Below are 8,151 nucleotides of genomic sequence, written 5' to 3'. Positions count from 1 at the left end.
AAATTAAAAAAATCATCCTTTCTCAACATACAAGCTGTTTTTTCCCATGTAACTGGCCTTTCTCTTTACGTAACCAAAAAATGCCAGTATTTATCCTGAAAACTCGTGCAGCTAAACTTTCCCTCCTTCCTTCCTTCCATCTCTCTGTCCATGGCATCTGTCTGTCCATCCTCTCTGCCAAGTAAAAAATCCCTTACCACCAGATCTCCGGAGCAATTTGTGTCCCTAAGTCTTACGTATCTAGTGCTACTTGGGACACACCGGGGCTGCTCACTTGTCCCCAGCTGTTGCTCAAGCCTCCTGCAGCCATATGTCCCATCAGCCAGCCCCATGTGGTACCCCCAGATCTGACAACCGTGGTACCTTTATAGGGTAAGATGCAGCTCTTTATATGTGCGTATACATTCCTTAAGAGAAAATACTTTATATCACAAAATGAACACAAGTGGTGTACATCATTTCCATCAGCAGGTTCCACGTAACCAATGACCGAGACAGTGATGTCTCTCACACTTTGTGGCAGCCACTCTGGCTAAATTTTCAGCATTTTGCCTAGTGGCATGCAGGGGGGGATGCTGTTTGTTTGATTAATGGGAAGGCTTTTGCTCCTGTGGAATAACGAGATTGGCAGCACAAGTTTCAGATGCTGCCCTGGTGAGGTGCATTACACGAGATAAAAATTTGGCAAATGAGACCAGAGTTACTTTGTGGTGGGGCGGATCTTGTTCTTGCTTATCAGCAGATACGAAATGAGCTGAGCACCTTGCACAGGAAAAGGAGAGGAAGCTGCGACACTGGCAGCAGCTGGCCACTCGCCTGGAGAGGCTTGGGCTGCTGCAGAAGAAAAGGCGCTGGAAAGCTCCAGAGAAAATTACCCAAACTGTGTCTCTAGATGGAATAAATCCTCACCCTTCCAAGTGAGCCAGTCATGAAGCTCCAAAGAAAAGAGTGTGCACATCTTCAGCTCCCAGAACCGATTTCCTCCTTTGACTACCTGGAAATAAGGCTGTCTTGTCAGGATTTCTATCTTGAGGAAGAAACCCACCTCTTAATTAGTTTTCCATAGCATAACTTTCGCAACATTAACTCCCCTTCTGTGTTTCCACAGGCTTACAAAAGATGATGTATATCACTCTGGAAATGGATTACCAGGTCTATATGGGCATACCTGCATGCTTCCATTGGCAGCACCTATGGAGTCAAAGACAAGTGGAGTCACTCTGTGACTGAAGTCTCCGACCCCAGCTTCCCCTATCTTGTGGAGCAGGCTGTCATGACCTGGAAATCTACACATGGGATTCCATGAAAGAAAGCAAAAGAGCCAGAAAGCAAAGTTTATATGGTGCAAAGCATCCTCCATATTCCCTAGAAAGCATGTGGTGCTCACAGCAGGACTGCCATGGAGCAGAAGAGATTTGCAAACTTCCCCTGGGGACCTGTGTTGAGTCGCTGTAGAGTCTGGGAGGAAGGAAATAGGAAGGCAGATGAGATTTATAAATTTTTTCTTTCAGCCTTCTCTGAATTAGAAGGTGGACATTTCAATTTAAAGAGATTTACATGTAAATTTAATTCCTTCTCTTGACAGAAGGTAAACTGTGGCCTGGGTAAAGGGTTTTTGCATGATGTCTGCTTCTCCTTCTTCCCTCTCCTTTGGCAGATAAACCCTTCTCTGCCCATGCTCCTGATGTTGAACACCAAGATATATCTGCATGTGGGCACCAGCATTTGGACGCTCACAACAGCATAAGGAGAGATTATGGTGAGCATTATAACCTTCTGGTATCGAATATGGAGAAAATAAAGATCATCAGGATAGCACAATTCATACTTGCTGCAGGCCGGCCAAAAAGAGCTCGGTATCAAGGGCTGCGGAGGGGTTGAGGTGCCACCAACTCAATTACTCAACACAGCTGGAGAGAAAAGGCATGGCGGAGAAGATGGCATCAGTGTTTCTGAGTCCTCAAAGGCTATCTGGGGAGAAGGTAAACTCTTTGGGGGCCTATTTTAAACCCTGCACGTTGTGCACCCGTTGCTGACCAAAGGAAAAACAAACAAATAAATAAACCCACTTCCAGGTGGGTTTAATTAATGTGTAAATATACCCAGGGTACACATGGTGAAGATTTTACTTGTTTAGACTTTGTAGGTTTCTGGTGTGTTTGCAAGCAAAAGTGCTATTGTAACACCAATACGACTGAGACCCATGACCATAGCACAAATATAGAGGTAAATACAGTTTTTGTCCCCAACAACTGAGAATTTAAGGACTGCAGCTCAGCATGTGAGAGTAGTAAGTCATTTGGCATCTTCTATGCTACAGAAACGTCCTTCATGGAGTTGCAACATTGATTTTAAAGCTCCTAATTACAGACCCATCAAGCCCAGGAACAAGAGTTTCATATCTTTCAATCAACTAAAGGAGCCTTCCTGACTCCGGCGGTGTCTTCAAGAAAGATATGAGCGCTGAGCGCGGTCTGGATGTGGTCACTGGAGGAGCAGCACCGTATTACTCATAGAAATATGGCGAGTATGCAAACTCCTGTTGAGTTTCCAAATTGCATTCAGCTTTTCCAAGTAGTAGTCCTGGCAATTTTTTTTTCAGTTGGAGAGGAAAGGGACTCCCATAAAGCAGATCAAAGGGAAAGGGGAGCTCACCACTCAGAGAAAAGATCCTTTCCTCCTTTGTGCCCTTTCAGCGTAGGGAAAAGTGACAAACAAGTTCCTGCATTTCCCGCGGCAAGGTAGGCAAAGCACAGCGCCTGAGAGACACCATATCAAAGGGACGAGCCACGAGGTTAGCATGAGGCACCGCTCCACGTCACAAGCACTGCTCGGCCTGCCTTTACCCCAGCTGGCACCGGCTCACCAGGTATTATCTTGCATCAATTTACCTCCACAGGTTTCAATGGGAAGCATTAAGACGTTCCCTTTCAGGAAGAAGAAAAAAGGGCTCAAGTAAATAAAAGGGCCAAATTACCTGAACGCACCGAGAAGAAATATGAAAGGATGAATTTAAAAGAGTCTGCGTGGCGTGCTGGGTTCTGTCATCAGACAGCACCGCTGCCAGTGGTGGAAAGTCGGAGCAGCACCCTTCTGCTCAGGGAGTCTGCTGAAAGGAAGCCTGAGACAATGGGAGTCTTTGTGGGGCCAAGTGAGTTTTGATGAGTCTCAAGATCAAATTCTCTTTTTGCCTTTTTTTCCTCTCCTAATTTTGAACGCAAACGCTGGGATTCAAAGCAGTATTTTCTGCAACTGTTTAGAAAAAAAATGGAAATGGTGAAGAGAAGGTGAAGCAAAAGAAAGAATTTCCTATAACAGAAGTAGACAGCGTAATATGTTTTCCTCCCAGTTGTGTCCTGCAAGCATGGGCAGCCCCAAAGGTGAGGGAAATTTCAGCTGCTCCCTGCAGGGGCTCCAGCCGGGGCAGCTCACTAAGAAATGTGAGATGGAGCTGGGAAAAGAGGCCCAGATCCATCAGCTAGTCTTTATGGGACCGAGTCTTTATGCCCGATGCTGGGGCAGGTGTGGTGGCCATGGCCAAGCCCGCAGACCCCCAGGAGAAGGCATCCCACTGTGAAGCCAACCTTTGTAAAGAGCTCCCATATAAACAGCCACCTTGTCGGTAGGTTGACGCTGGGCACCGGGGAGCCAGAAAAGCAGGGTAAGTGTTGAGTAGGAACATATCAAAGGCAGTTACGTATAAGTAGTTTTTTTCCCTAAGTTTTCTCTTCCTCATCCTGCAGTGGAAAAATCCTGAGAGATCATGGATGGAGCATAAAAAAATGGATAAAGGAGAGGGCTTAATTTATAGGGGAGCTTGAATTTTTAATCCTGTGCCCCAAAGAAACCACTGCCTAGGCAGCCAAATCCTATCTGCGGTGACTAATGAAGGCACGAGGTACAGCACAGACCCCCATAGCAGCCCCATCTATCTAAGCTGGTGAATAAGCAGATGCTTTAGCCTTCTCTGCCCAGGAGGCTGAAATGCCCCTTATGAAGGGCCCTCTAACATTAATTGCAGAGGCACAACCTGCCTTTTTATAAAACAAATTAATAATTTCCTTAATCCATCATCAGGAAATGGAAGGCTTTGATGCTTTAATTCCTTTCCTGTGACCATGGCAACAACAAAAAAGGAGGGGGGTGTGTGTTAATTTTCTCATCCATGAGAATTTCGGCAAATAGTGTGTTAGCGTTCTTTGTCTAAAAGTGAGTCTTTGTTGGAGAGGAGTCCAGAGAATTACACAAAAGGCAGGTAAAAAAATCAGGTGCCTGGGACACGATGGTACAGTGATGGGAGGGAAGCTGGAGCGAGGCTTTAGCTACCCAGCTCTGGTCAGAAGCAAAATGCAGAGGGGCTGTAGCACCATGATGATTCATTCCAGTCCCGTCAGCCTTGAGGGAGAAAAACCAGCTCAAGAAAGTGTTGTGCAGAGGGCACTGAAGCCCACTGATGCTCAGAAAGGGAAACCCATTAAAATGAGCGTGGGTTGGCCTACCTTCTCCAAAAAAAAGAAACAGAACAACAGGCCACGGTTCTGTCTGCAGTATGGGTAATTATAGCACTAAAATTGGGTGTTGCATAAAAGTGCAGTGTATGCATGCATGTGTGCATGTATATATGTATATGTGTCTATGTATATATGTGCATGTATGTATCACATGTCCATACTCACAGTCTAGCGTATGTTCGCACACACACAACCAGCTGCGAACAAGTTTCTAACACCTGGATGGCAAATCCTTTTTATGTCATGCACGACTTGCAGATGCATGGATAAACACTCTTCCCCCTCCAAAACACTTGCCCTTATCCATAAGGCCCCTGAAGAGCAGAGCCTGATGCGTGCTACACCCTGTGCCACCTACGAGGGTGTTGGTCATCATGGGCCAAAGCCATGCCAGGGGTGCACCCGCTTCAAAGCATGCCCAGTTGCAGCAGAGCTCAAACCCTCTAACTTACTGGTATAGACAAAATCTCCGCACCCTTTCTTTAGCAGCACAGGCTCACCCCCTGCGTCCACAGCCTCATTCTTACAAATCCCATCAGTTGGAGTAATCCAGGGCACACTCCTGCCAGCCAGGGCTCAAAAGGGCCATGATTTCACCCCTGCGGTTCGCGTACGAAAACGCTTGCAGAGCTGATACTAAAGGCAACTCCACTGCTGGAGCTTACGTTGGTTATTCTGCAATAAGGAGAGGCTGGATTCCTAGCACGTGAGTCAGGCTGCATGGTCTGAGGGAGGCTGATTCACTGAAGTTTGACTTTGCCAGAGCGAAAGGAGCCAAGGCTTTGCCCAAGTGAAGGTATCAGAGCAAGGATCTAACATGCATAATCCTCAAATTGAGTACGCTGTCCAGCTGGGAGGAGTCCGCGTTCAGCTGCTACGAGCAGACCACGTCTCTTCAGGTCCTTGACTCAAACACTGGCAGTGGGCTGCCCAGTCTGCTCGGAGGAGACGCTTCCCCTGCGTTTGCGCTCTTTTGTACCTTGGGTGTGCAGCCTCTGCTTTCTAACACACGCTGTTGGCACACACTCCTCTTTCCAGCTGCTAAGGTACTGAATTCAGCACAGTAAGTGCCGAATAATATCTGCTTTCACAGATATTAAAGAAAAAAAGTTCTGACTTTATGGCTGCTGTGGGAATACAATGTGATTACAGCTAGGCACAGGAATATATATACATCCCAAGCTTCGAATGGGCAAAGAAGTGTCTAAAGGGCACATCTGCATTCAAGGCTGAGCACTCTCCGATCAACTTTGTGAACGGCAGGCTTAGCTAGTGACAAAGGCTGGGACACTTCCCTTCTCCGGAGAGCAAACCTCGTTCGTCTTTGACAAACGTCTAAGTCTTTGATTGTCCATGGCGAGACTTGGCTGGTAGGCATCGTGAAGCTAAATTTTACTAGCTTCATGAAGCAGCCCTCTTGAAATAAGAGCCTATGTAATCAAAGGCGAAAAGCACATCTGAAAGACACTGAGCTTGTTCAGCTGCTCCTCAGGGTTTCCTCACCAGTGGGACGCCTCCCCAGGGATCATGTCCTACACAACTCTATGGTTTCTCCAGACAACTGCTGCCTGTTGCATTTTTCTGGATCATTAAAACCCAAGGCAGTGTTTGGCCAATAGTGCTGAGAAATAGGAAACAGTTGCTGCAACCTTGCATTTCATAAGGCTGGGGAGAAATTTCCAAAGAGAATTCTTCATCAGTCTTGAACTAATGTGAGTTTGTTTACATTAAGAGAGTAAGAAGAGTTGATAAAAAAAAGTATCGCACTTCTCAGGGAACCAGAGATGTAGAAAGTTGCTAAAATCATACAGTTCAGAGACAGCACTCTCAAACAGCAGTGCAACCTGAAGATGGTTTTCTCTCAGAAATATGAACACCCACATGGTATTAAGATACCTGAAAGTGGTTCAGTTATTCTGGCATTGTGAGCTGAACTTCCCACAACAGAATTACAGTTAAATACATTTAACTTTCACTGCGTGCTTAATCTGCATTTCTTAAAATACATGCGGGCCCACTTAAATTCTGGGGAACATTATTCACTGAAGATGGCTAGTCACTAATTGATCCCAGTTCAGCTTAATATCTTGCCTTTTGTACTTCATTCCAGCTCCAAAACGCAGATGTTAAAAAGAGTATGCTGGTACCCTTCCACCAGCACAAATCTCAAATGAAGAAGAGTTTGAGCATCTCTGCTGGCTACCATTTAGCCGAGATGCCCATTTCAAAATTCAGAGTGCCTGCGGAAGATGGACAAGCAGGCCTCGGACACCCAAAGTGCATTGGGAGAGTGAACTGGAGTTATTCATTAGACATGCCTGTAATACAGAGCGTGGGTCTGTTTAACATAGGGTTGTTTACAGTGAGGTCTCATGGCACTGTCAGGGTACCTACAGGCACTGAGGGTACCTACAGGAGTCAGAGCCCTTTTGAGCCAGTGGCAACCTATTTGCTTGGCTGCGTGGGTAGACATGATGCACCTTGTAGTTTGGGCAAAATGAATGTTCTCAGGAGGATGGAGAGAGGCACAGATGCATATTTTGTTTACTGTTAGGGAGATTAATTTTAGCACATGTGTGTGTGTGGGCTTAAGAGGATTAAGCATGATTGTGCATTGACGGTCAATACTATTTGCATTTTATCATGTGTAAATGATATTAACACAGAAGTCATGATGCAATGCGTAGCAAGTTTCATTACCCCTCATTAAAGCAGCTCTTCCTTGCAAGTGCAAATGTACTGGAAGGCTGACCTAAATGTAGAAGCTGAATGCTGATCCTTATCTTAATGAACAAATACAATTAGCTAAGTGTAAGAGTGTCAGCTATTGAAATGGTCCTCTATAATACCTTCTTTCTTTTATTTCACTGCGATGAGCATCTCCTGATGGTATCAGAGCAGCATCTAATCACAGCACCTGGCAAAAACTACCTGAGGGTCCACGAAGCATCATATCTGGGCAGTCAGTCCAGGCCCAGGGTAACCAGCCATTTCTACTGTGGCTGGACTGCCTCAAACGTACAGTAGCCTGTCAGGACATCCTGGGAAAGGTTTTTATTTAATGCCTTTCAGCTTTCTTGACTGTCTCCAGGAGTGGAGAAAGCCTCAATCCCCTCTGCCAGAGCTGGTGTCCCTCATGTAGCAGTGATCAACACTGCAAGAGAAGACAAGGGAACCAGCATGGCTGAAAAAGAACCTAATCAGGTGCGGATGATTGCTCCACTGGCAATTTATGATAATGAAGATGAGAATGAAGGGGCACCAGGGGGTCTTTGCCATCCTTTGGGGACTTCTCTTGACAAAACTGTGGCAAGAACAGTGATATCCTTTCTTCATTTTGGTTGCCTGATCTCCTTTGATTTGCAGTATCTGCTGCGATAAGACAAAGACTTTAATCTTTCCTGAAGACCCTACTGCTAAGCTAGCCTCCTCCCCTCTGGAGTGAAGTTTCTGCCTAGAAAATAAGGGGAAATAATAGATTCCCATAGATGGAATGTTTTAAAAACAGGTTACACACAAAATTTTCAAGGTTGCAAAATTGCATTTGCATAATAAGCTTTATTTGTATAATCTCACCACTGAGTACGAGTTATAAGAGTTGATGCTGATCTAGATTTGACTCCATTGATTAATAGGCACC

The sequence above is a fragment of the Haliaeetus albicilla genome, chromosome 15 (genome assembly GCF_947461875.1).
Source record: "Haliaeetus albicilla chromosome 15, bHalAlb1.1, whole genome shotgun sequence".
Taxonomy (NCBI): domain Eukaryota; kingdom Metazoa; phylum Chordata; class Aves; order Accipitriformes; family Accipitridae; genus Haliaeetus; species Haliaeetus albicilla.
The sequence above is the reverse complement of the archived record's forward strand: the minus strand, read 5'-3'. Positions refer to the sequence as shown.